Raw genomic sequence first — 27,918 nt, 5'->3', positions numbered from 1 at the left:
TTAGCTGCATAAAAGGCAGCTTGGTACCCTTTAGACAGCAAGCTAGAGTTTTTGGCTACCCAAAGTACAGCTAACCACTAGCAAAACCGAAGGCAAGCAGTTACTTGGGCAGCTTGCCCTCTGAAGGCAAGCTTGCTCTTGGACAGCTTGCCCTTGGTCTCGCTACTGTTCAGCGGCCCTTGGACAGCTGCCTGAGGGTTCAAGATTGCCTTTTGACTTTTGGAGGCAAGCGGCCCAAAAAGCAGCTTGCTTCCGAAGGTTTGAAAGGTATTCTCACAAGACTTAGCAACAGGATAGCCACCTGAAATGCTCAGCACGTAGAGCGAGGTACAGACCATCTGGCCAAGGTGCTGTAGAAAATGCTGGTGTTGCCTCAGGCTCCGGCCACAGTTTACTAGTTTAAACCACTTCAAGACTAAAGCTTGGGAGACGTTGAGTACTTCATAAACCAATTATAGGAAGTGGCAGAACCAAACTGATAAGCAGACTGCCAGCCTACTTTTATGAGAGGCTCTAAAAAGAAGGCAGAAAAGTCTGGTTCAAACTAACTGAGTAAAAGCTGTCTTTGAGGCAATACAAGTTCAGTCTAAACTTTCTTCCAGGCAGGCTAACGGTAAACTGAGTACCCTGAAAAACCGTATAGCCTTGGTCTTACAAGAAAATGTTTGTCAAGTAGAATGGCTGGTCTGATTGGCTTACAGGGACTTGCCCACACCTTACAGAGTGGATATGGCCAGGGAGCAGTTTTTTAGTAACTTGAATAGCTTGAGCCTGTCAAGTGATTTATTTTCAGCACTGACACTCATGATGACCAATTTGATCTGAGCTGGTACAAAATTCCAATGGATCAAACCTGAGAAAAGCCATTCAACGACTGAAAGGTTTTTTTGACAAAAAACAGGCAGAGATTATTGCGGTAGTGTAAAACCAGACTCTCAGCCAGACGGTGCTATTTTTGCAGGAGCTGAAAAAACCACATTTGGCAACTACAGCAGAAAAGACTGGCTTAAAGAGGCCACAGAGAAGAAACTTCTCTAGTGCTATAGATGAGGAGAACGGAGACACACAAGCCAAGACTGCCTCAACCGTAAACCACAAAACAAAGGGAGCAGCAAAGAGCCTTAACAGTAGTGCTGACTACTAGTTACACTGAGCCTTCGTACTGTCCCTGCCCCAGCCAAACACACTACCTCCCACTTACTGGTGTGAGACATCTTGCAAAAAAGGATTTCCCGCCCAGAAGAGCCCAAGGACTAATACAGAGTTGTCACGGAGGAGGTCTGTTCCACCAAACTTGCCAAAATGGCAATGATGGAACTTCCAGATTTTCTCTTCAAAGTCACTATGATGTGTTAAGTTAGATAAACTTATATATTTAAAGAACAACATGGCTGAAAGAGCATGACACAAGCCAAGGTGAGTCACATCTGACTGTACCGCTAATGGTGCAATCAAAAATCAGTCTGAAAAACTCTGGCTGCAGGACCGTTGGAAACCTACCTTAAAAACGGCAATGTCAACGTGCTTAGTGTCATTGTCCTGAGTTTAGCGAATCCACCAAGAGCTTGCTTTATGGATTTTTCCCACGAGGTCACACTTGGAACCGAGTTCAAAGGATTTAGGCCAGTGAATAGTCGGAAACCTGCTTTAAACGTTGCAAGGCCAATGTGCCTTTACGTCCCTTTTAGGACTCAAAATACATGCAAGAAAGCTGTCTAGATAATTCAAAGGCTTTTTGGCTCCAGAGGTCTTGTTTTGCAAAGCAAGGGTGGTACAAAATAAATGAGGGCACAAGCTCTGGTTTTGCCCCACTGTACGAGCTACTTTATCTTGGACAACTACAAGAGTGGTTCATCCAGTTCATGACTGCTATTGGGTGTACCACAAATTTGCTGAGCAAGCAAGACTTGCTTTTGTAAGCAAGCAAGCAAGACTTAGTATTTGACAAATTCCCTTAAAGCATGAGCCAAGGATGCTTTTCTTAGATGCACACCAGTGTGCTATAGAGATTCAGCAGCCAGTGGTTTCCATAAACAGTCGGCCCATGACTTATACAAATAGACACAGGTGCTTGTTTCACAGCAATGTGAATATGATGAAAGACATGGTGGTGCCGAACCAGACAAAAATGAACAGCTAATGTTGAGTCACAACAAAGAACTACTGCCTGTTAGGGTTAATAAAGTGCTGCCCTGCCTATCGCTGGCTGTTAGCTTAAACTGACTTAGGCCAAAGGAAAATGTGGTCATGCGGTGCCTGAACCTTACAAATAAACTTTTACATTTCTAAGCCCGCATAATGGTCGGTACGCACACAAGAGGGGAGAACTACTCCGCAAATCTCCGCTCTTTGACTTGGGTGTTGCATCTCAAAATGCAAAACCACGTAAAGCAAAGGTGCCAGCTTACCTAAAGCACCTGTTCATAGAAGCCAAAAAGAGCAACTGGCCAGACTGTTGAAAAAATGTTATATGACATTAAGCACCAGTGACAGATGCGGGGTGAACCTCTGAAGTGCAGCGTTCCATTCTACTAAAGGAGGGTATCCAACCTTTATGGAAACTTCTGCATTGACTCAAACCAGAAAAGGAAGCTTAACTAAGGTGACTTCTTCTTCGGCCAGCACCCAGGGAGTTGAAAGTCAAGTTAGTCAGCGTAGACAGGCATGAGCCGATGAAAGGTCAACTCAAAAGACAGATCAAACTACAGAAGCGGAAGTTAACTTGCCAATCCAGAGTTGTTTCTCCACAGCCGAGCCAGCCTAGATTGACTTTGCAGCAAGCTGACAGCCTGCTTGCCATAATGAGCAAAAGAACCAAAAACCCAGCTAACAGCTTGCCTGTCCAGCTTTGGAGACACACATTAGAGCCATCAGCTCAGACCAAGTCGTGGCAGGAGCGAATAGCTTGTGTGTCAGGCTGCTTCAAAACTGACGAACCCATCTACTGCCAGCAGAAAGAGAGTGTGAACGTTGTTGGAAAATTGGTACCGATAGCAAAAGCAAGCTATCAAAAGATCATGTTTAATACAGCCAAAATGATGACAGGCAAAAACCAAACAATGGTTCAAACTAAAAGTACGCCACTTGGGGTATAGTGCCAAACAACACCGGTTCTTTTTACATCTGATCTCTTCTCTCAACATTTAGCGAACAGCTTTCAAGGCCTCCATTAGGGGAAAATTAGGTGAACAATCGCTATGGCCAGAGCCGGATGCCAGGAAAAGTCGATCGCAATGCAATCAAAGACATAACCGAGCCAAACCTTGATTTTGCAACCAAAACAACCCTTGGAAATATTTTTGGTTGATCAAAGGGCAGCTGCTGAGTTAGCCATGCTACCAAGGAGCAGATTTAAACAAGGACAAACATATAAAAGAAGCTGCAGAAATGACAAAGATCAGAGCACTTAGAAATCTTATTCTTTTCTGTCAATGGTATTTTTGCTGTGTATTGTATTTCACATATTAGTGAAATATATTTTTACTGTCACGCGCTCAAGTCGTTTGTTTTCTTATAGAGCAAATAAGAGAACTTAGTTCATTTCCACTAATATGTTGTGCCTTTCCATACTATGTCATTATTACTATACTATTAATTTCATGTTATTAATACTATAACAAAAATACTATACCATTAGTATATGAAACACTATTAATACTAAGTTATTAGTATTATGATACTATTACTAACATAATAATACAAAGGTATCAATATAAAGCTGTTGTTTTTATATTTTAGTACTAGTATTATTACTGTGGTAATAATACTATGATATTAAGATGATATTAGTAGATGAGTTAATAGTTAGTAGTTAATAAGATGATACTACTATGATAATAATACTATGTTATTAATATAAAGCTATTAATACAATGTTTTAAGGTTTTTTAGTAATGTAATGTTATCAATACTATGCTATTGACAATATTGTTGTATCACCATGCTATTAACACTCTTTTAATAATGTAATGCTGTTAACTTTTACAGCCTTCTGTCAACCTGCCTCCTGCAGTGCCTTTTGGCGGACCTGTAATCGGACCCATAGTTCCATTTGCACCAGGTGTAGCACCAGCACCCGGTGCAGTGCCAGGTGCAGTGCCAGGTGCAGTGCCAGGTGCAGTGCCAGGTGCAGCAGCAAGTGCAGCACCAGCACCTGGTCCAGTACCAGGTGCTGCACCTGGCCCTGTTCCTGGTCCCACACCAGCTGCTGAGCCTGCACCAGGTGCTGCACCAGCACCCGCAGTAGTTCCAGCTGCGGCTGCAGTTCCAGCTGCTGCAGTACCTGGGGCAGCACCAGTTGCAGCACCTGGTGCTGTTCCTGGTCCTGCACCAGCTGCTGGGCCTGCACCAGCCCCTGGTGCAGTTCTAGGTGCCGGTGCAGCACCAGATGCAGCGCCTGGTGCTGTACCTGGTGCTGCAGCGGGTGCTGGTGCTGCAGCAGGTGTGGCTCTTGGGCCAGTTGCACTGCCTGGAAATCCAACTTGTCAATCTTGTGGACTGTTAAAGACTCGAAGATTTGGACAATTGAAAGGAGAGTGTGCTAGGTGTACCGCATTTTGGTGTCTTGAACCAGGCTGTAACAAGGAGTTCATTAAAGGCATTAAGGGAACAGCTTTAGCTAGACATATACAAAACCATCATTTTTATGATGCCGACCCTAATACCTGTTTTCATTGTAAGGGTAACAAAGTCAGAGCCGGCGGTCCCTTGCGTAGGTGTCTTCAATGTCCGGTGTACTGGTGCTTGAATGGGCTATGTACTTATGAGCATGAACGTAGACATATAATGACCCGTCATGTTGGCACTTGCACAGGAGTTCCACGGAAGGTTAGTTAAGTTGCTAGAATTTAGCTAAATTATGTCACTCACACAATGAAGTTTTTGTTACTTTTTTCTTATTAAAAATAAATGCTTTATACAAGTACACGTTTTTATTCAGATGTGTTTCTCTTCTCTCCCCTGATGCAAGTTTTATCAAAAATAGATGGTAAATTCTAAAGCATATTTAGTCCAAGATGCTTTGTACAAAGACAGGTTGCACTAAAGACACTCACAATCTAGCTTTAAAAGATCTTGAAAACAATTAAAATTTCAAAATATAGAAAATACTCTAATTATTACTTCTAACCGTTTTTATGTAAGTTCATTCTTTACTGATTTAGAAATAAAATAGTTTGCAAAGATAAATGCGGTTTGCAAAGATTCGTGTGGGAAACTGAAGGCTTATAAGCCTGATATGTATGGCAAGAGTGTGAAACTCTTTTTCACCGAGGGCCACATCAGCGTAATGGCTGTCCTCAAAGGGTCGGATGCAACTTATAATTGTAACGAAATGTAATTGAATAATGTAAAATAGCTTTACCTAGTCTTTGATATTAAATAACTCTGACTTTATTACTCTAAGTTGCAAACAGAACAGTTGCACAGCAAAACATGTAGAACACTTGTTTTCAGAAAAAAATCAGAAAAATTACACAATTCCCATTTACATGGGCATACTTTCAGTTAAACCAAAAATTGTGAGCTGCTAAGAACATGAATTTGTTTGCATACACACATTAAACCTGCAAACACTAAATAATTGCAACAGCAGCAGCACAAAACCAATATGTAAGCAGCAAAAAATCAAAAAATTATTTGCTGAAACAAAGTTAGACTTGCACCAAAGAAATTGCAAAATAAACAGCATTTGACTAAAATTACTTATTTGTTACATACAATTGTTGTGTTGATTATTGATAGTATTGGATTATCCTACCAAGTAATCTTACAACTGTTAGGGAGTAGCTCGAGTTTATTATTGAACACAGATGTACTGTTAATAATTGTTAGTACTAACGCTCAGATAGGCCTGATCCTGACTAATGACTGTTAACCAATGTTTGTTGATTAACGTAATCAAGACTCTATAAAAGACTTTCCTAGATATGAGAATCTAAGACTATGCTCTGAGAAAAGAAATCCCTAAGGTATGCAAAGAGGGCTTTCACAATACCTTATGTTTATTTAAGAACAAGAAAATATATAATAAGTTGCACTCCAGACTAAACTTGTAAAAGTATAAAAGTAATTTCTAGAGACTTAGAATATAGTCACCCCTTTTGTTCTCCGAAAGTTGACTCTTTTACTTAATCTGCTGACACATCTGTCTGCCATGATAAAGCTGTATTGAAAGAGAGTCAAGTATGAAGGTGAATATACGTCATTATATATTGATTAGGAGTTATCCTGAGTGTCCAAGAGTGAAGCTATATCTTTCAGATCTCCAAATTTAGGTATTGTAGTTTTTTTGGGGTTCCTGGCTACGTCCTGTTGTATTTACGTCAGAGGGGTTTCATAATATTTTTAATCCTTGTCTGGTGTAGCTTGATACCAGATGACGATCTTCGTATCGCATGACGCAAGTTGTTATTGTCTGGGTGTTGTCGTTTAATGGGGGTGTGAAGCCGTTTTTAGGATTTTAATTTGTGTTTCTATTACTGGCCTTTAGCAATAATCTTGAATCCTCCAATGTAGCATTTTTAATGTTCAGACAGTGGAATGGGTGGGTTGTCATGTGATGGCACACATCTCAAAGATGGGATTTGTGGATGTTGTAACTCTATGAGTTTGTTATGTAAGCCATATGATGATGTAACTTGTTATTTTCCTTACATCTATTTGTACATGGCTGATATCAGATATAACATCCTTCCCGACTTAAAGAACATTGTCCTCAATGTAGTGAGTTCTGGTGTTGTTGATATGTAGTTGTCGTGGTGTGAGGACAAGAGGGTCTCGAAAAATGTAAAGAAATAAGATAGGTATAGTAAGTAAGAGAATTTTTAGATGTATATATAAAAAATTAAAAATTAGCAAAATTTATAGATAATGTATCGCGTATAAGTATGTATGATTATATAAAAGTTTCATGAGCCATTTGTCCTATGTGTAAATATGGTTGTCGGTGTCTCTAGAATAGTGTTAATTTCCTCCTGTGAGTACGAGATGTGTCTTCATATTGTAGATACTTGGTGTTACAAAACGATCTTATCTGCCTCATGACAGTAAACATAAAAAAATCTAGCCATAAAAGTCATAAATAGTGACAAATAAAGTTCCCCATTCCTACTAACAAAATTATTTGGTTGGCCATGCAGTTTAGGCAACGGTCAATTATTGTTTCAGAGTCAATTGTGACTGCCTTGCAGTTTGCATTGTACCTCCTTTGGTAAAGTAAATGGGTCCTCTCATTTATCAGTGTGCATGGGTAGTTGTCATTAGGCTGTGGTTGTTGGTCAACAAAAAAGAGGTAAATCTTGAAATAGAAACTTCATACATTTGAAACATCAATTAGCGTGCTTTCACATAAATTAAAAACTATTCAACAGTAATTATTAAATGAATGATTTAATCTGCAAGTTTGTTTTGGAATGCTACCTAATCGTTTATTTCAAACACAATCATAAATGTTTTGACTAGCTTATCTTACCCTAAAGAAAATTGGCAAGTCACAGGAAAACATAAAACTTAAAGCAATCATTTTTTTGCTATGTGCTGATCTATTTACAACAAAGGATCTATCCTAAAATTTGAAGACTGAATTTTTATAACATCAGGTTTAGGCACCCCACTAGCTTTTAATGTGGCAACAGGGTCTTTTTAAGAGGAAATCAGTTAATAGTAAATTTCCAATTACAATCAATTAGCCACTTCTAAAAATAAATATACGACACGATACCTGCAAGAGAATACAAGTTTCTGAACAACAGTTTACTGCAAGATGAAAGGTAATGATCTGCCATAGTACAGCATTCTAGTTTTCTTTTAAATAGTTATCATTAATCCAGCAGTAGCTATTTATTTTCAACTTAAATTTTTTTTTAATTTTACAAATTTTTATAGAAGGAAATAAAAACAATTTTCTGTTTTGTTTTTTTAACTGTTTAAAATTTCACTTTCTGTTCTTCTGTTTGAACTTTTTTTATCAATTTGTTTTTATTTATTTTAAAACTAATATCCACATTATTCAAATATTTTCATAATTAAGAGACTACTGGGAGTCCGTGCAGAAACATGGTAACCCAAACATATCGAATAATTGATCAAAATTTTATATAGTTCAAGTTATATTTAAAGTGAGAAAGGAGTTAGGGGTGGCTTAGATGAGGAGGAGAAGATTGTCTTTTTCTGAAGGGTGTATCTGTTAGGTGAAAGGAAAAATGAATTTAAATGAATCTAAAAAATTTCTGAACGTAGTGCAGTAAAAGACAAGGTTGTGGTTAATAAGGAAAGGCATTATCGAAGGTTAGGTGAGTTTGGTTGGCAAAAGACATCAATTTCAGCTGTGAAGAAAAGTTTTTGCAAAGGAATCGTGATAGTTTTTAGGGAAAAGTGAGTAACAAAGATTCAGTTTGATGGCAAAATAATTTTGAGGGTCAGATGAGTCTGTAAGACAAGTTAATGGAAGTAGGTGTGTATGAAATTATAAGTCGTCTGTTCATAAGCAGTGTTAGATTAAAAAGTCTGGCAAAGTAATGCAAAGCAAGTGAAGTCACTTCAGGGATAAAGAAGGTTGTCATCAGTCATAATTAATGTTAGGTCAGTAACTGGTTAATAAAGTACACGCATAAATTCTATGCTATCCTTTCATATCTGGCTAGGGTATGTTAGCAGTGAGTCATAGTCACCAGTCAGTTATCCAGCAATATTCATGGGTACACGAAGCACCATTGAAACGTTGTTTTTCCTTTTTTTGGGTTTAAAAACCTGATAAGGTTATGTTTTTTCCATTTCAATTGAACTATACGTGGATGTCAGTCAAAAGTTTTGATGCTGTTTTTGGAGTTTTCATCTCGGTATCTTTTAATATAACTGAGCAGGCAAGTCCTAATATTAGTCAGAATTATCGAGATATTGCCTTCATGTTTGATAGTAGTAATAATAAATTATTATTATCATGATCATCATGATCATATCAATGATATGATCATGATGATCATGATAATAATAATTTATTTCATGGGTCATGATAAATAAATTAAATTAAATTAATTTAATTTAATTTATTTATCATGACCCATGATAATAAATTATTATTATCATGATCATCATGATCATATCATTGATATGATCATGATGATCATGGTAATAATAATTTATTATCATAGGTCATGATAAATAAATTAAATTAAATTAATGGGTCATGATCACAGAAGCCATGTTTAAGTCGGGATTGTAAGATTTAGAGTTATCTACATTAGCAGAAAGAGAAAATTCTCACTGTTATTTTGCAAAAAACATTTGGATTCTAGCTTGAATACAGCAGATTTTATGGTCAATAAACTGAATGCGCGTTTACCATTAGTGCGAAAACATAGTTCCGAGAAAACTGGTGTTAAAGTTTGAGAAATGAAAACCAATGCCCAATTTTGTTTACATTTCAAAACGTCATAGCAACCAATATCAAGAGGTTGTGATATTCATCAAGATGTCTGCGTTTCTATTCAAAAAATTATGCTGAATTCAAAAATCTAAACAGATTTTAGCTGGTTGTCACAGAAATAGCTGTATATTTATAAAAAAATGTATTACTTAATTTTGTAAATATTTAAAACGATTTGGCAGTACAGCGATAACGGGCACAGCTAAATCATCAGCAAAATCTTTAAAAAAGTAACAACAGTAACTGTTGTATAATCGAGCTGGTGGGCCGCGGGCTACGCTAATGCCCGAGGTCATAGTAGTTACAGGTAGTTACGAGAGGTCACGGGAAGTACGAGAGGTTACGGGAAGTACGAGAGGTTACGGGAAGTACGCGAGGTTACGGGAAGTACGAGAAGTTACAGGAGTATAAAGGCGTGGGGAGATTGGGAGAGCTTTCTTCTTTGCATCAACCGCATGTGAGTACACACGTTTATATAACATGGCGCAGTTGACGAAGCTCTGATTTTTTTTTCTTGTTTTGTTATCATTAGCGGTAAATTTTCTGGTTGCGGGTAAGTTAAAACGGTTGAGTAGACCCTTTCATGGGCGTGCAGGTGAGGTAACGTGGGGTAGGGTAGTGTTGTGAGGTGTAGTAGCGGTGAAGTAGCGGTGTTGGTGAGGTGAAATTATTTATTACATATTCGGAGGTGGGAGTTACACTAATTATACGAGTGGGGTCGAGTGTATTTGTGGCGAGGGAGATATTGTATCGGATAGAGATGGAGAGTGGGTTTCCGAAGCTGGTGTTTGGAGAGCACGGTGATGGGTCGTGGGAGAGATTCATAGAGGAGATGAATTTATGTATTGAGAGTGCTGTTGAGAGAAGAGGTTACGAAGGTGAAGGTGGCGATAGACGCCCTATTATGAGAGGTAGAGCTAGGTTAGTGCCACTATTGAGAGCTATTGGGCACAGTGGTAGAGAAGTATTGAGGGGTGCAGGGTTTGACGTAGATGGCGTAAATTCTACTTATGAAGGGGCAGTGGAGGTTTTACAGGGTTATTATGGTAGACAGGAGAGTATGTTTGTAAAGGGGCATAAGTTCCTTACGGCTAGGCAGACACTTGGGGAAAGTGATAGAGAGTTTTTACAATGGGTAGAGAGTTTGAGCAGATATGCAGAGGTGACTAACGATAATGATAGGGTAAGGTTTGCCCTTATTGTGGCGGTTAACGGGTTGAGAGATAGAGAAGTAAGCAGAGAGTTAATGAAGAATGCCAATCTTACTTGGGCGTTATTGCAGGAGGCATTGAGGGCTCGTGAAATGGCCAACAGCTCTGATAGATTTTTGAGAGGTGAGGGTAGAAGTACCGATTTAAAGAGTGAGGTTAAGAGAGAAGTAGCAAAGGTATGAGAGTTTGATAGCCGAGTGCAGTACAGGAGTAATGATGGAGATAGAAGTTATGATTCAGCAGGTAGATCTTCCCCTAGGGGTAGCCCTAGGAGTAGTAGAGATTATTATGGTAGTGAAGAGCAAGGTACTAGTAGATATGGGACAAAAGGCAGGGAGTATCACAAGGACAGTGACAGTAGAAAGTATAGAGATAATAGCAGGGAGAGGCATGTCTCTAGATATAGAGCAGGCAGTAGAGAAGGCAGTGGAGGTAGAGTATGCTACAATTGCAAACGTAGTGGGCATGAGATGAGGAGTTGTCCCTCCATTAAGTGTTTTTGTTGTGGACAGCGAGGACATGTATCCCGTTATTGTAGGGATAGGAGAGAAGTAGGTTATGACGGGCAAGGTAGTAGTAGGAGGTCAGGAGGTAGTCGAGATAATAGCTACGAGCGGTATGGTAGCAGGGACAGTAGTGGGGAAAGGTACAGGGGCTGAGAAAGCCCCCGCAAAATTAGAGGCCAATTTGGCAGGTACAGAGACAACAGTATGGATAGGTTTGAGGAGGAGAAATATAAGGAGAGGTACCAAGATAGTAGTAAGGGCAGAAGTGTTAGATTCTCTGGTCCTAGAGATAAGTATGAGGATGACAGTTGACTAGGAAGGAGAATTGTAGAGGTTTTGAAGGTCAATGGGAAGAACGTTGAATTTACGTTTGATACTGGGGCAGAGGTGTCGACTGTAACTGAGGGGATGGCCGAAAGGCTGAACCTACGGCTAGAGGAGCCATCTACTGTTTTGGCGGGAATAGATGGTCGTAAGCTAAGAGTAGTCGGTAAAGCAGGTGTTCAGTTGGAAAGTAAATATAGATTTATGGAGACAGAGGTATACGTGATGAAGGGATCTAGGACAAACTTGTTGGGTATAACCGAGTTGAGGCAGCTGAATTTGTTGGCTGTAGTCAACGCGGTGAGCAACAGCGAGTTTGACCCAGTAAAGGAGTTCGGGGAAGTTTTTGAAGGTCTAGGCACTATGCCAGGTATCTTTAAGATTAAGTTGAAGGAAGGTATAGAGCCAGTGAGGCTGTACTCGCCTCGGCCTATAGCAGCAGGTTTAAGGGAACAGGCTAAGCAGGAGTTAGATGATATGTCGGAAAAGAAAGTGATTGAGCAGGTTGAAGAACCTACTGAGTGGTGCTCAGGGCTAACTATAGCGCCTAAGGTAGGAGGGAAGATAAGGATGTGTGTTGATTTAACTGGACTGAACAGATCTGTCAAGCGAGGGGTTTACCCTTTGCCTAAGATTTCAGATCTGCTCAGTGAGTTGTCTAAGGGGACGATGTTTTCGAAGTTAGATGCGAATTCGGGGTTTTGGCAAGTTCAGGTGGAGGAGGGATCAAAGTCATTGACGACCTTTATCACCCCTTGGGGTAGATATAGGTTCAATCGAATGCCGTTTGGTATCTCCTCAGCTCCTGAATTTTTCCAGAGAGCAATGGAAAAAGTTATCGGGAGCATGAAGGGAGTAGTATGCTTAATGGACGATGTCCTAGTATATGGAAGGGATGCAGATGAGCATTGGTCAAGGTTAAGGGAGGTGCTAGGAAAAATCAGGCGTTCAGGCATGACGTTAAGGAAGGATAAGTGCGAGTTTGGGAAAAGTGAAATTAAGTTTCTGGGCCATTTGGTTAGTGCGGCTGGCATTAAGCCAGACCCGTGTAAAGTAGAGGCAGTTCTAGACTTGAAGTCGCCGGTTAATAAAACTGAGGCTAGGAGGTTTACAGGGATGGTAAATTATTTGAGTAAGTTCAGTAGCGAGTTGGCAGAGTTGTGTACGCCTATATATAAGGTGTCAGGGAGTAGATCACAGTGGTATTGGGGTCCAGATCAGGAACAGGCTTTCGAGAAGGTTAAGCTAGCCTTGTCTAAAGCACCCGTTTTGTGTGCCTTTGATATGAGTAGGAGGCATAGGGTGTCTGCAGATGCCAGTAGAAACACAGTAGGGGCAGTATTGCTACAATTGACGGAGGGTAATGTGTGGCAGCCAGTGGAGTATGCGTCGAGGAAAATGTCTGAGGTGCTGGTACTTCCTCACTGCCCTTCCTTTTCCCTGCCTCCGTGCTCACTGGACCACCTGTACCTCTACGGGGGCATCCACTAACAGCGTGCCCGGTCTCCCCACACCACTGGCAGATGGGTACCTTGCAGTCCTTCTGCCAGTGTCCACTTCTCCCGCACCTCCTGCAAGCATTACCAGGGCAATTTACCTGTCAACTTGGTACTACTGCCTAGGCCTGGTATAGGCGGGGAGAGAATAGGTGGTTAAAATGATGAATCGGAGGAACCACTCGGTGCCACGGTTGGAAGTGGCCTAGCCAGTGGGGATCCCGAGGTGAGTAGTCGAGATACCCGAACCTCGCAGGGTACTAGAGAAGGGGCAATAGCCAAAAGCACTGTTACAAGGAGTGGTCGGGTCAGTAAACCCCGGCTAGATAAAGATAGTTTTTACTATTAACCGTTGTTAAAAGATGGTTGCCATGTTGCAGATTGTTGTAAAGAAATTCCATCAAAACTACAATCACAAATGGCAAGCAGTTCAGGTGGCGAGGCTAGTGGTGGCGGACGACCGGAGAAGGATTGCAGTGAGGATAGAGTGGGAGAGAGGAAGGACGGTAGTGAGGCTAAGAAGCCTGTAGTATATGGCAGTAGCGGTAAGATTTGGTGTATGATATGTAGAGTTAAACGAGATCACTTGGCGGTAAATTGCCCTGGGAATGCTTGCAGGAGGTGCGGGAGAAGTGGACACTAGCAGAAGGACTGCAAGGTACCCATCTGCCAGTGGTGTGGGGAGACTGGGCACGCTGTTAGTGGATGCCCCCGTAGAGGTACAGGTGGTCCAGTGAGCACGGAGGCAGGGAAAAGGAAGGGCAGTGAGGAAGTACCAGCGCCTCAGAGGAAGGTGAGGAGTTATGCTGAGGTGAGTGGCGGTGCTAGACAAGTTGCTGCACCAGTACCCATTATGGGGAAGGTGAGCTCTTTTTTAGCAGATGTGACCAGTGATGGGATGATGGACATGGAAGGTTGCCGGAAGAGGATCGCTAGTATTGAGCGAGAGGAGGCGGAGGTACGTAGGAAGTTCGAGACAGAGTTGGTCAGACTGGCTGCCGAGCGCAGGGCAGCGGTCAGTGAGTTTGAGAATGCAGAGGCATTCAGGGCGGCCATTGAGCAGTTGGCCAAAGTTCAGAGGAGGATTGCGGGTGGTAGGCTTGCACCGGAGGAGGGTCAGGCCGAGGTGAATAGGTCTGGGCCTATATCAATTCCCAGCTCTGTGGCGCCACCTCCTGAGCAGCCGATTACGGCCCAGGGGGAGACTTCCCACAGGATGCCTGTTAGGCCCGTCTCCACTGGGGCGAGCGTGGTCATGACGGAAGGGGCGGAATCTGAGGTTGAGGAGTCGTTATCGGCCCAACTACCAGTTTCCGAGCCAGTTGAGAGTAGTGTTGGAGATGTTGGTGGAAGTAGTGTTGGTTGTGACAGAGGTCACGGTGGTGGTGACAGAGGTCACGGTGGTGGTGACAGAGGTCACGATGGTGGTGACGGAGGTCACGGAGGTGGTGAAGGAGGTCACGGTGGGGGTGACAGAGGTCACGGAAGTGGTGAAGGAGGTGGAGGAGATAAGGAGAGTAGTGCAGCCGAGTACGACAGCAGCCCCGGGTTGCTCGGGAGTGATGATGGTACGCAGGAGGTGTCGATGGAGGAAGACCTGGGTTAAAGCATAAGGTAAACTTCACCAGCAAGGTGAGTTGATGAATGAGTTCCAATGTATTTCTGGAAGGTTAGTGGCCCATACAAAAAAAGAAAAGAAAAAGGGCATGTTGTATAATCGAGCTGGTGGGCCGCGGGCTACGCTAATGCCCGAGGTCATGGTAGTTACAGGTAGTTACGAGAGGTCACGGGAAGTACGAGAGGTTACGGGAAGTACGAGAGGTTACGGGAAGTACGCGAGGTTACGGGAAGTACGAGAAGTTACAGGAGTATAAAGGCGTGGGGAGATTGGGAGAGCTTTCTTCTTTGCATCAACCGCATGTGAGTACACACGTTTATATAACAGTAACATATTGCACACTATCGGTCACTATATACTTTGATCTTGGAAATTCTAATAATTATTCTTATAATTAAATCTGATAATAATCCTATAAAATCGAATAATTATTCTTATGATTAAATAATGTAATAATCTTTTAAGAATTGTTAGGAAATTATCATTGTAATTCCTTTTACTTTTACTGCTTTTGACATCCGTTGGAACACCAAAGTACAGATTATTAGTGTCCAAAATGTCAGAGTAATTTTTAAAATCGGCAAAAAAGAAACAATTATATTTATCGGACGCCATTTTTCAGTACTTCCTGTTTAGCTTAGCAACGGTTTTAAGAGGTTTTTTTCCGAGGGTTGAAGACTTTTATTTGCTAAATTGATTTCAGATTCAGAAAGATCACTCCTTGATTGGTCCAGATGCACGTGTTAAAAAAATCGTTACCAATATTATAAATTCAGTTGGTGCAACTTGAAAGTCGGATAACTCAACTTCGTGATTTGCGACTTAACCATGGTTTCTGTGACCGCAACACGTATAATCAGTTTAAGCTTTTGCAAGGGTTAGGTCAAAAGGTTAGATTTCTGTAGCCATATTAGGTTATTTAAATAAGCTTTAAAATTATCGAGTTTCAAAGTTTAATTTGTGAAAAGCTATCTAGAAAAGCAAATTATGGATAGCAAGTATTAGAATTATTTAATCTTTAGGTTCTTAAGCATATTTACTGTAATAAAAGAAAAGATGTTCTTTTTTTAACAGTCAGAACTGTATAGAGTATACATGTATACACGCAACCAATCGAAACATACATGTAGCCTAGTTAATATAGTAAAAGCTACCAGCTTGTCATGCATTATACTGAATCATTCTGGTTCATTCATTGTCATATGTGCACTAAGTATGTGTGACTTTGAAGCAATGTTGTGGGTGGTCTAGCTGGTGTTACCTTTATGACTCATCAGTACTGATCAAGCAGCCTAGCTAAGCAGTCGTCTTGAATGATCCTTGTCAGCATTCATACAATAAAACCACCTTGAGAAAACTCCGCATATAACATGGTGTCAGGACATCTATAGTATATAGTGTGGATTATCGCTTCTGGATAGTAATGGCAGAGGGTGGTTTGCGAGCTTCAGGTTGCTTTCTATTTAATGCTGGCGACCCCAGTGAGACTAGCAGAAGCTGGCATGAATGGCTCTAACAAATTAACTTTTATATGCTAGCAACAGAGAAATCAACAAAAGGGGGTGAAATCCAAGTAGCCATACTGTTAACCCTACTTGGACCACAGGGTCAAGAGATATTCTGAACTTTCAACCTTCTTGAAGAAGACCACAAGGATATTGAAAAGGTTAAGGGGGCATTCACCCGGCACTTCACACCACAAGTAAAAACTATCTATGAATGGTACAAGTTTTATAACAGACACAGCTTCTAAGTGGATCATTCGACAACTTTTTAACTGCACTACACGGACTCTTGTCTACTTGCAATAATAATATACATGCTGATGAGCAAAATAGTGCTCTGATAGACAGGAATGTATGTGGCATTAGCTCCCAAAAGTCATAGAGGACATATTCAATTTAGATGGCAATCCGGATTTGGAATGGTGTTTGTCTTGATAGATTCATTAATACAATTGCATAGTGTTGTTATACCTGATATCAGCCATGTACAGATAGACGTAAAGAAAATAACAAGTTACATCACCATATGGCTTACATAACAAACTCCCAGAGTTATGACATCTACAAATCCCATCTTTGAGATTAGTACCATCACATGAAAACCCACCTATTCCATTGTCTGAGCATTAAGAACGTTACATTGGAGGATTCAAGATTATTGCTAAAAAGCCAGTAATTGAAACCCAGATTAAAATCCTAAAAACGGCATCAAACCTCGAGTCAACGACAACACCCAGACGATAACAACTTATGTCATGCGGTACGAAGATCCGCATCTGGTATCAAGCTACACCAGACAGGGATTAAAACTAGAGATTAAATATTATGAAACCCGGCTGATGTAAGTACAACAGGATGTAGCCAGGAACCCCAAAAACTGCAAAACCCAAAATTGGAGATCTGAAAGATATAGTTTCACTCTTGGACACCCAGGCTAACTCCTAATCGATATATTAGGTCGTATATTCACCTTCATACTTCTTCAATAAAAAATGCCAAAGTTTTACCTCTTTTCAAAAATGGTTCTTACAACAAACGTGAAAGTTTTAGACCAATTTCAATTCTTTCAGTTTTTAGTAAAGTTCTAAAGAAAATGATAAACCAGCAGATTTTAAACTACTTAGAAACACATAAGTTGCTTACAATCTATCAATAGGTCTTTCGAAAAAATAAGGACTACAGATGCAGTTGTAAACTTCAAAAATCAAACTCTTGGAACTTTTAACCAAGGATATACTGTACTTGGGATTTTTGTTGATTTTAGTAAAGCTTTCGACACTATTGATCATAACATTTCACTGACCAAAATGAAATTGTTAGGTTTTGGCAAAAATTGCATTGCATGGATAAAGAGTTATCTGCCATATCACTCCCAAACTACATTGATGAATTCTACTTATTCAAATTGTACCAACGCTATTTTCAATATATATTAATGACAAATACTTTAATTTAAAATTATTAACGCCTATATTGTATGCTGATGATATTGTATGCTGATGATACTAGTTTATTTTACAAATCAAAAAACTTAAATGATGACATTAACCTTATAAACACTGATTTGGTAGAACTTATAAAATGGTGTCAACAAAACAAATCAGCTATCAACATTAAGAAGACAAATTGCATTATTTTAAAGAACTATCAAAAGAGTTTTAAATTGAATGAAAATTCTCTTATTTTAAATGATGATACAAAATTTCTCGGAATAACTATTGACAACAATTTAAACTGGAAATGACATATAAAAAGCTTATTAAAATGATTATGTCCACTTAGTGGCCTATTGTACCGATTATCTTTTCATTTACCACGAAATATTCTAATTTCACTTCATAACACTTTGTTCACTTTTAAAATTTCATATTGTATTGAAGCCTGGGAGAATGCTCCATTGATTTATCTTGATAAACTATTCATTTAACAAAAAAGAGTAGTTCGCATTATTAACAAGAAACCTTTTTATCTCTCGACTGAGGATCTATTTAAAAAATGCAACATTTTGAAAGTTAGTCAGTTGCTTAAATTTCAGACTTTGCTTAGAGCTCATATATCTTTTTACTGATCATATTATCATCTCTCACAGCACCATTTCACTCAAAATTCTAAATTCAACTTACCTATACCTAAATCATATTTCGTTGCAGGCCACAAAAGAACAATTTATCAAGAAGCTGGTTTAAGGAACACTCTGCCTATTTATATTCGCATTATACAAATCACGTTAGGTTTTAAAAGGAGCTTAGAGGCATGGTTTTTTTAACTACATATAATAAATTAGTTATATTATAATATAATATATATATGTATGATAATTTGGTAAGAAAATTATTAAAATTTGACTAAGCAAAAAATTACTAAAAGTTTCATATTACACAAAAGGTGTGTAACACTCATCAAATAAAATTCTAAGTCCATATGGGGACTAAGCAAAAAAAATACATTGGATTGATATTTTGTAGGTTACATACTTTCTATTTATTTTACATCTACATTTAATCCGCTACCAAGTTATTCCAGCTGCTCACAAGAATTTCCCAGCTACATTATGTTTTTTGGAATTTGATTTAGTAATTTGCGTTCCACAATCATTAAATACGAACAAAGATTTTGTTCGTACTTAAGGATTTTATTTTGTTTACAGCAATATTTTAAGTTATTTATTTCAATAAAAATAAAACCATCTTTTGTTTATATTAATATTTCACAATTGATTATTTACCTTTTATTTTGATAGCGATATAGTATATTACCTAGCACAGTTTCCTTTTCTCAACAGACGTTTAATGGTATTAATTAAGTGCACGTGACATTTTAATGCTCATAATTGTGATTTCGTCAGACCGCCAAAAGACAGCTGCAGCGGAAACGCGCACGCAAAACACAATTAGGCTACAAACACGAACTGGATTGAGATTCTGATCACGCTTTAGCAGTTAGTACCCCTTCCTCTGGCCGGCCATTCTCTGTCCTTCCGATAAGCTGTGACCTTTACTACGATACCGGTACACAGATAATTTGCCTACAATACATATTATTATATGGTGGCAGCAGTGGGATTATGGACCCTGCTCTGTTAATTGGTTATTTTCGGCTTCCGCTTTTTGTTTCTGTAGTTTGCTTTTGTGACTGATTGGGATTTTCATGATGAACAGTGGCTTGAAAGCTCCTGGAAAGCTCTCTTTTGAGGGAAATGTTTCTGACAACTAGAGAAAGTGGCGGATCTTTCTTGAAAATTATTTGCTAGCAACTGATTTAGTATTGAAGCCAGACGTGAAAAGTGTTACCCTAGTTGAGAATGCTCTGATTAACAGACGTCAAGTAGCTATACTGCTTAATCAGGCTGGTGAGGAGGCTACAAAGATATTTAGCCAGTTTGAGTATGAAGTTGGCAAAAACAGAGACGTATTAACTGATGTATTAGAAAAATTCGAGGCATATTGTAACCCGAGACGAAACATGCTGTATGAATGATAAGTATTTTGGTCAATGAATCAAGCTGATGGCGAGTCTATTGACATGTTTGTTAAACGATTGAAAGCACAAGCTACCAAGTGTAAGTTTGGCACGTTGCATGATCAAATACTGCTATGTCGTATTGTATTTGGGTTATCTGATGCTAAAGTGAAAGAACGTCTTTTTAGGGACCGGGCCATCAACCTACAGAATGCTTTTGATGACATACGCACTGTAGAAATCACTAAACAGCACATGTCCAGATTATCTACCGGTGACACAGCTGTAAATACTCTTCAGAATGAGCCCCTTGAATCTTATGTTAATTATGTTCAACGGGACTCGGGTGCTATACCTAAAAAGCCCAAACCTTGCAAGGAATGCAAGTATTGTGGATATAGCCATGCTAAAGGCCGATGCCCTGCCTATGGAGAGACCTGTAACAACTGTGGGCTAAAAAAATCATTTTGAAAAGGTATGCCACAAACCCAAGAGCAAAGCTGAGAGACAGATGAATAGTCTGTTTGTTGGCTTGGTAAACGCTATCCCAAGCAAATTGAATCTCAAGTCTGTTAAATCTTGGATTTGGTCTATGAATGTAAGCCACAAGCAGAAAGTCTTGGAGATTCCATTCAACATTGATACGGGGCTGAAACAAACTGTATTACCTTAAACACCATCAGCTCTCTAGAAGCTAAACTTTTACCAACTGCTGTAAAGCTTTATGGATACAACCGTTCGAAAATCAACAGCATTGGTGTGGTACAGCTTACTGTGAACTATAACGGTATCAGCCATGGAATCCACTCCAAAGTAGTTGATGAGAATCTGCCCCCATTTTAAGTCTGATAGCAGCTAAACTCTTTGGATTGATCTGTCGTATGGATTAGGTGATTTGTGATACCTCAATCTTGGATGAGTTCCCTGATGTGTTCAATGGTATAGGATGTCTAGAAGGAGATCATGAGATATGCATCAATGAGAAAGTAGAGCCTGTTGTGCACCATCCTTGTCGTGTACCTCTGAGCATGATGAATAGAGTGAAGAAGGAACTGGATAGTATGGAAGCTTTTGGGGTTATTTCAAAAGTTAACAAACCAACAAACTGGGTCAGTAGCATGGTATGTGTAGAGAAGAAAGATGGTTCTGTGAGAATATGCGTGGATCCAAAAGATCTTAACAAAGCTGTAAAGTGTAAACACCACAGAATACCAACACTGTAGGACATTACTTTTCGGCGTAATGGAATGCGGCATTACACTATTATGGACATGAAACATGGATACTGGCATGTGGCACTCACAAAAGAGAGTATTCTGCTGACTACTTTCAACACCCTATTTGGCCAGTGCTGCATTAACAGGCTTCCAATTGGGCTCCATTCAAGTGCTGAGGTCTTTGAAAAGAACGTTGAACAGATATTTGGAGACTTGCCCGGTGTATCAGTATATTTTGATGACATTGTTGTAGCTGGAAAGACACAACAAGAGCATGATGATAATCTTCGTAAGTTACTCGGAAAAGTTAAAGCAGCCAATGTAAAGTTCAATTGTCAGAAAATCCAATTTAATCAGTCTGAGGTGCGATATCTTGGCCATGTAGTATCGAAAGATGGTTTACAATCTGATCCCGATAAAGTGACTGCAATCAATGCCATGCCAGATCCTACTGATCGAGAAGGAGTACAGAGGTTGATTGGTATCCTAAATTTTCTCAGAGCTTATATACCTAACATGTCAGCCTGCATAGAACCGCTGAGGGTACTATTGAGAACTGATAGCCAATAGACATGGTCAAATAAGCAACAGGAAAGCTTTCAAATTATCAAACGCCTACTCACGTCTGAACCAGTTTTGCAGTACTTTGATGTAAATAAGGATGCTCATCTGCAGGTTGATGCCTCAAAGGGTGGTCTTGGAGCTGTGTTGCTACAGAAGGGTAAACCTGTTGCCTATGCATCGAGAAGCCTAACCGAGACTGAGTGCAATTACCCCCGATCAACAAAGAACTGCTTGCTGTTGTGTTTGGCTGTGAACGCTTCCACAGCTATCTATATGGATGCAAGGTACATGCGAAAACTGATCACAAATCTCTGGTTCATATACTGAATAAACCTCTTCACAAAGTGTTCCCTAAACTACAGAGATTATTACTGAGACTTCAGCGATACAATATATATGAGCTGACCTATGTTCTAGGGAAATACCTTTATATTGTTGACATGCTGCCGTGTGCTTATCTCCAAAGAATTACTAACGATCAAGCTGACCTTGAGAAGGAGATTGTAATGGTTCACAGCTTGGAAGCCGATTCTGGCACAGTTGACACTATGAGGCATGGTTATGCTGAAGATGATGCAATGCCACTGTTAAGGACTGCCCTAAAGGATGGCTGGAACTGGGCAGTGCGAAGTCAGGCTCTGACACTTCTACAGCCTTATTGGGTCATAAGAGCTGATATATATGAACTAGATGGCTTGCTCTACTTTGAAGAACACCCGATTGTTCCCAGCTAACTGAGAAAAACAATGTTAAAATCTTTTCATGCCGGACACCTAGGCATTGAGAAGTGTCGGGAGCGTGCTAAAAAGTCATTCTTCTGGCCTGGAATATCTGCTGATACAATGAATGAGATTATGGGCTGCCACGTTTGTGCAAGATTTGCCAAACGCCAACAGAAAGAGCCACTCATGTCGCATGAGGTACCAAGACTTTTTTGGAACAAAGTTGCTATGGACATCATGGAGTATAAAAGCAAAGACTATCTAGTGCTTGTTGACTGCTACTCTCACTTCCCTGAGCTGAGACTACTCAAGAGAAAGACTGCCGAGGATGTGGTACTAACACTAAAGTCTGTGTTTGCTGTGCATGGTGTACCTGTATCAATCTTGGCTGACAACATGCCTTTCAGCAGTCGAATCATGCAAAGATTTGCATCCAAATGGTCCTTCACTATTGTCACCTCAAGTCCTCACTATCCAAAGTCCAATGAGATAGCTGAGTGCTATGTGCAGACAATGAAAAACTTTTTAAAGGAGTGTGAAGAAGAGGGGGAGAATGTATACCGGTCACTACTGAGATATCGAGAATCGCAAGTGGCAGGATGTTCACTCAGTCCGGCAGAAATGTTGTTCAACAGATCAATAAGAAGTGACCTACCAAACACAACTGAGCTACTCAAACCCGTACTTGTTGAACCAGCTAAGGCTTTGGCTGCTAACCAAGAAATGAGAAAGGCGTATTATGATCGCCAGGCACGAACTCTAACTGAAATGCAGCCTGGTGCCTCTGCTCTCATAAGGACTGATGCAGAAAAAGAATGGTCTCTAGATGCAATCATAGATCATCATGACTCTCTCAGGTCTTATCTTGTAGATAAAGGCCACTCCATAGTTGATCATGCTCGCATGACTACTGTAACAGTTCCTGCTAGGAATGCTGATGCACAGTATTCTTCCACAGATAACAGTTGTGTTGCAGGCTCCTGCCAAACCACACCTGAAATACTGCCTCAACCCCCGACATCGTCCAGAAGTCCTGCGTCTGTTTCTGAGCATCAGCCTTGAGCTAATCGCGAATTCCTTCCATCTAAGTACAAGGACATCCACATGGAGTAGGCATTTGGCCCACTCCAAGGGAGTCGGCTTTGGCCACTCCAGACCCCTGTAAATAGTTGTTAGCTACTAATCATTTGTTGTCTTTTTAACCTGTACCTATCAATATGTCCCAAGGCTACAGTCAAACTATTAATACTCATTTTAAAAAATACTCGTTCTGTCAATCATGCTTGGGAAGGAAGATGTAATGGTATTAATTAAGTGCACGTGACATTTTAATGCTCATAATTGCGATCTCGTCAGACCGCCAAAAGACAGCCGCGGTGGAAGCGCGCGCAATTATACACAAATAGGCTACAAACACAAACTGGATTGAGATTCTGATCACGCTGTAGCAGTTAATACCCCTCTCCCTGGCCGGCCAGTTCCTGTCTTTCCGATAAGCTCTGACCTTTTTTACGATACCGGTACACAAGTAATTTGGCCTACGATACATATTATTACGGACGAATAAGGCGAACTTCACATGTTCATTTATCATTCCGTTATTAAGCGTTCCACAAAATTTGCAATCAGTGCTTGCTTTGTGTATTAGCTTACACATCTATCCTTCTAAACCTAACCAATCACATTATTTTATTACATCTATAAACTTCTTATAACTTTTAAAGTTTATAATATAAGTTTTTAAACTTTGTTTCATTATCGTTAATATCTCAACTGGTAGTTTTAAAACGCAATTTTAGTATCGTGTTTAAACTTTAAACATTATTTAAACATTACTCTTTTTCCATTATAAATCTACCAAATTAGTACTTTGTAATTAATTTTACAACAAACATTTGTAAGACTACTGTAAGATTATCTGTTAAGTTATCTGTAAAAATTACTGTGGGATTTATTGTGTATCAGTGTTTGCTTTGCGTATTAGCTTTCACATCTATCCTTCTAAACCTAACCAATTACATTTTCTTATTACATCTATAAACTTCTTATAACTTTTGAAGTTTATAATATAAGTTTTTAAACTTTATTTCTTTATCGTTATTATCTCAACTTGCACTTTTAAAATGTAATTCTAGTATCGTGTTTAAATTTTAAACATTATTCATTTTCCGACACTGGTATTATTACTTAGTTTCCAGTCTTTATTATTAATTGTTCATTCAACCATTTTTGGCAAACATTGTTCTAATAATATTTTAACTGCAAAATACTACACAATTTTCTGTCATATTTTTTTTAATTTGTTAAATACATGTATCCTCTAAAGCTACACATTGTCTAATGCCTCCAAAAAAAGAACCTGCAATGATTCATCAGAGGAAAGAGAAGAAAGACTTAGAAAAAACGCTGAAAAAAGCGGCTGCTAAAGCCTAGGAAACTGAGCAGCAAAGTAATGAACGCTTAGCAAAGGCTAGAGAAAAGGCAAGCGTGAAATAGAGAGAGGATTGTAACTGTAAGATGTTTGGAGACTGACGAACATTGTGCACAAAGACAAATGTGTAATAGAGAGAGGATTGAAACTTGTAAGATCTTTGGAGACTGACGAACAACGTGCACAAGACAAGCATGTGATCGAGAAAGGATTGCTGCAAGAAGATGTACATCTTGGCAAGAAAAGTTTAATGTAGCATTTTTTATGAATGCTCTTTTAACTATGAGAGTAATTATTTTTGCTTGACAGGAAGTATGGATAAAATTTGTCGCCATTGCTGAGCATTCAAGCGGAAAGACGAAGCTCCAGGCATGTGTTACGCCAATGGAAACGTCAAAACAACATTACTTGCTGAACCCCCTGAACCATTAAAAAATTTAATGCCTGGAGATACTGCATCGTCTCACCCCTTTCTCTGTAATATTCGCAAATATAACAATTGTTTTCAGATGACATTTTTGGAGCCTCAAGAGAAATTCGCGAGCAAGGTTTAATGCCCACTTTCACAGTGCAAAAGAGATTTATCATTTGCATGGATCTCTTTTGCCAGCAGAAAACAAAAGCAACAAGTTTTTGCAAATTTTATTTATGGGCAATTCTAATGATGAAGAGAATCAAAGATGTCAAAATATCTCAGCTGTCAGGCGTAGCATTGTCCAGGATTTGCAAGACTTTTTTTACCGTTACAACAACTCCATTCAGGAATTTAAAACATTCATGGAAAATCTAACAGATGACAGTTTGAAAATTTTAATTCGTGCAGACAGGCGGCCAGCTGGCAAACATGATCAGAAATATAATGCACCCAAATTAAACAAAGCAGCAATTGTTATTGTAGGACAGGATTTTGATAAAAGAGGTATCCGTGTTGCACAAGAAGCAATCATGACTTACAAGAGTTTCTGAAACGCATATATCCTACGATGCACTACTGTACCCAATCATATACTGGCAAGGAAAAGATGGATATCATCTTACAATTAGGCAGGTGGACCCAAACACAGGTAATCAAGTACAAAGGAAGACAGTATCTGCCATGAATTTTTATGCTTTTAGAATAATGATACAAAATGCAGGATCAAACCACTTGCACAGATGCAAAAACATGCTCCATCAATCTCTGACAAACATGTATGCAAAAATTGAAAGTGAAAGATTGTCTTATATTAGGCATAACCAAAGAAGACTTAGAGCTGACAGTTACATTCACCTACGAGACGCTATGCAAAATGATGATGCACAGAACATTGGCCAATTAGTCATTCTTCCTTCTTCCTTTACTGGTAGCCCTCAATACATGCATGAGTATGTCCAAGGTGCTATGACTTATGTCCGACAACATGAAAAGCCAGATCTATTTATAACATTAACGTGCAATCTAAAATGGACGGATATCAAAGAAGCTCCCCTAAATGGACAAGCAGCTAATGACAGACATGACTGTAGCCAGAGTGTTTGGGCTAAAAGTAAAACTACTGCTCAACTTGCTAGCAAAGGAAAAAAATTTTGGCGATGCGCAATGCTTCCTTTATTCAATTGAATGGCAAAAACGAGGTCTGCCTCATTGTCAACTTCTTCTATGGCTGGTAGAAAAAATACGTTCAATTCATGTCAACTCAAATATCTAGATATTCCAAATTCCAAATAAAGATGAGGACCCAACTCTGTATAGCATCGTCAAAAACAAATGATACATGGACCATGTAGACTCAATCGCCTTTCTCTCTGTATGAAAGACGAAAAATGCACCAAACGGTACCCGCGAGCACTTATTCATGACACTCTGACTGCTGATGATCAACATCCACAATATAGAAGACGAATGCCAGGGATGAGAGGACATTTTGCAATCATTCAACAGAGCGGCACAGAAATAGAAATTAATAACAGATGGATTGTGCCATACTGCCCTCTTCTATCGAAAATCTTCAACACCCATCGCAATGTGAAATATTGTCATTCTGTTAAATCCACAAAATACATTTGCAAATGCATTCACAAAGGTAGTGATCAACAACTTTTGGTATAGAAAATAATAGGGACAAAGTTATTACCTTTCAAACTGGTAAATATATTTCCAGCAATGAAGCTGTTTGGAGAATTTTAAGTTTGCCGATTCATCAGAGACATCCTGCAGTAACACACCTTAGCGTACATCTGAAAAAGGAACAGCAAGTATACTTCGATTAGGACAACATTGAACAACGCGCACAAGGACAACCAAGGACTACTTTAACAGAATTTTTTAAAGCATGCCAAAACGATGAGTTTGCTCAAACTTTACTATATCATCAAATGCCTACTAGTTTGTGGAAAGGTTTTAAGAGCTGTGAATGATGAATGTGAAGCGATCTTTTTGTTGGACGCTCCTGGTGGAACTGGTAAAACATTCTTGCTCAATCATTTGCTTGCTAAAATCAGATCTAACCGACAAGTCGCACTGGCTGTCGCATCTTCAGGTACAGCCGCTACGTTGCTGGGAGGTGGAAGAACGTCTCATTCCATGTTTAAATTACCATTAGATATAGGATGTCTGGAGACTCCTGTTAGCAACATCCGTAAAGGTACTGGATCGGCTCAATTATTACAGACCACGAATGTAAAGTTCTGCTGTCTGTTAAATTTCCTAATTTGATAGTGCACTGCAATATCTAGTCACCCTGTGTGATTCACTGTTCCTGCCCAGAGCGAATGCCAGTTGATCTTGGGTGGTCTAATGGTCTTGTGTGGTCTGTCTGACTTGCCACAGTGCCATACAGCTTGATTAGGTGTCATTGTTTTGTCAGCCTTTGAGCCAACAACATGTAGTTTTTAAGCCTCATTTTTGATGCTGATACTTTCTTTTATCTGTATTAAGTTTCATCATTACACCAATATCTATCGCATACACATATAATCAAGAGTTAAACAAAAGGAGAATCACATACTATTTAGCAATCTCCTGGATGTGTTATTAAGGTAAATATTATATTTTTATTTTATGTGTTTTATTTTATATGTTTCTAAATGGCTTTGCAGATGGCTACCTGTATAATTAGCATACTTTCAATAACCTTTATCGACAATCGAGTTATTGTTTCATTGTAGTTTCACGGTGTTGACAAGCATATATAATAAACTTTTAATAGAATATACACTATGCCTCATCACCCGTACGTGACAATATAACTACGAACTAGGGGATTCGCCACAGTGAAACTTACACACACTAACGGAAGTGAAATCGGACTGCCAGACGTATATAGGATATACATATATATATACATATATATATCAATGAACATTAATTTCGCCTCCAGCAGCCCAGGTGAAACTCCGTTGATTTACAAAGGAAAAGTGATGCCAAGGAGCCAGAGTCGAGCAGCTAGAGCCACGCAGCCA

Source organism: Watersipora subatra, chromosome 7 (assembly GCF_963576615.1).
Source record: "Watersipora subatra chromosome 7, tzWatSuba1.1, whole genome shotgun sequence".
NCBI lineage: Eukaryota > Metazoa > Bryozoa > Gymnolaemata > Cheilostomatida > Watersiporidae > Watersipora > Watersipora subatra.
Note: the sequence above shows the minus strand (reverse complement) of the source record.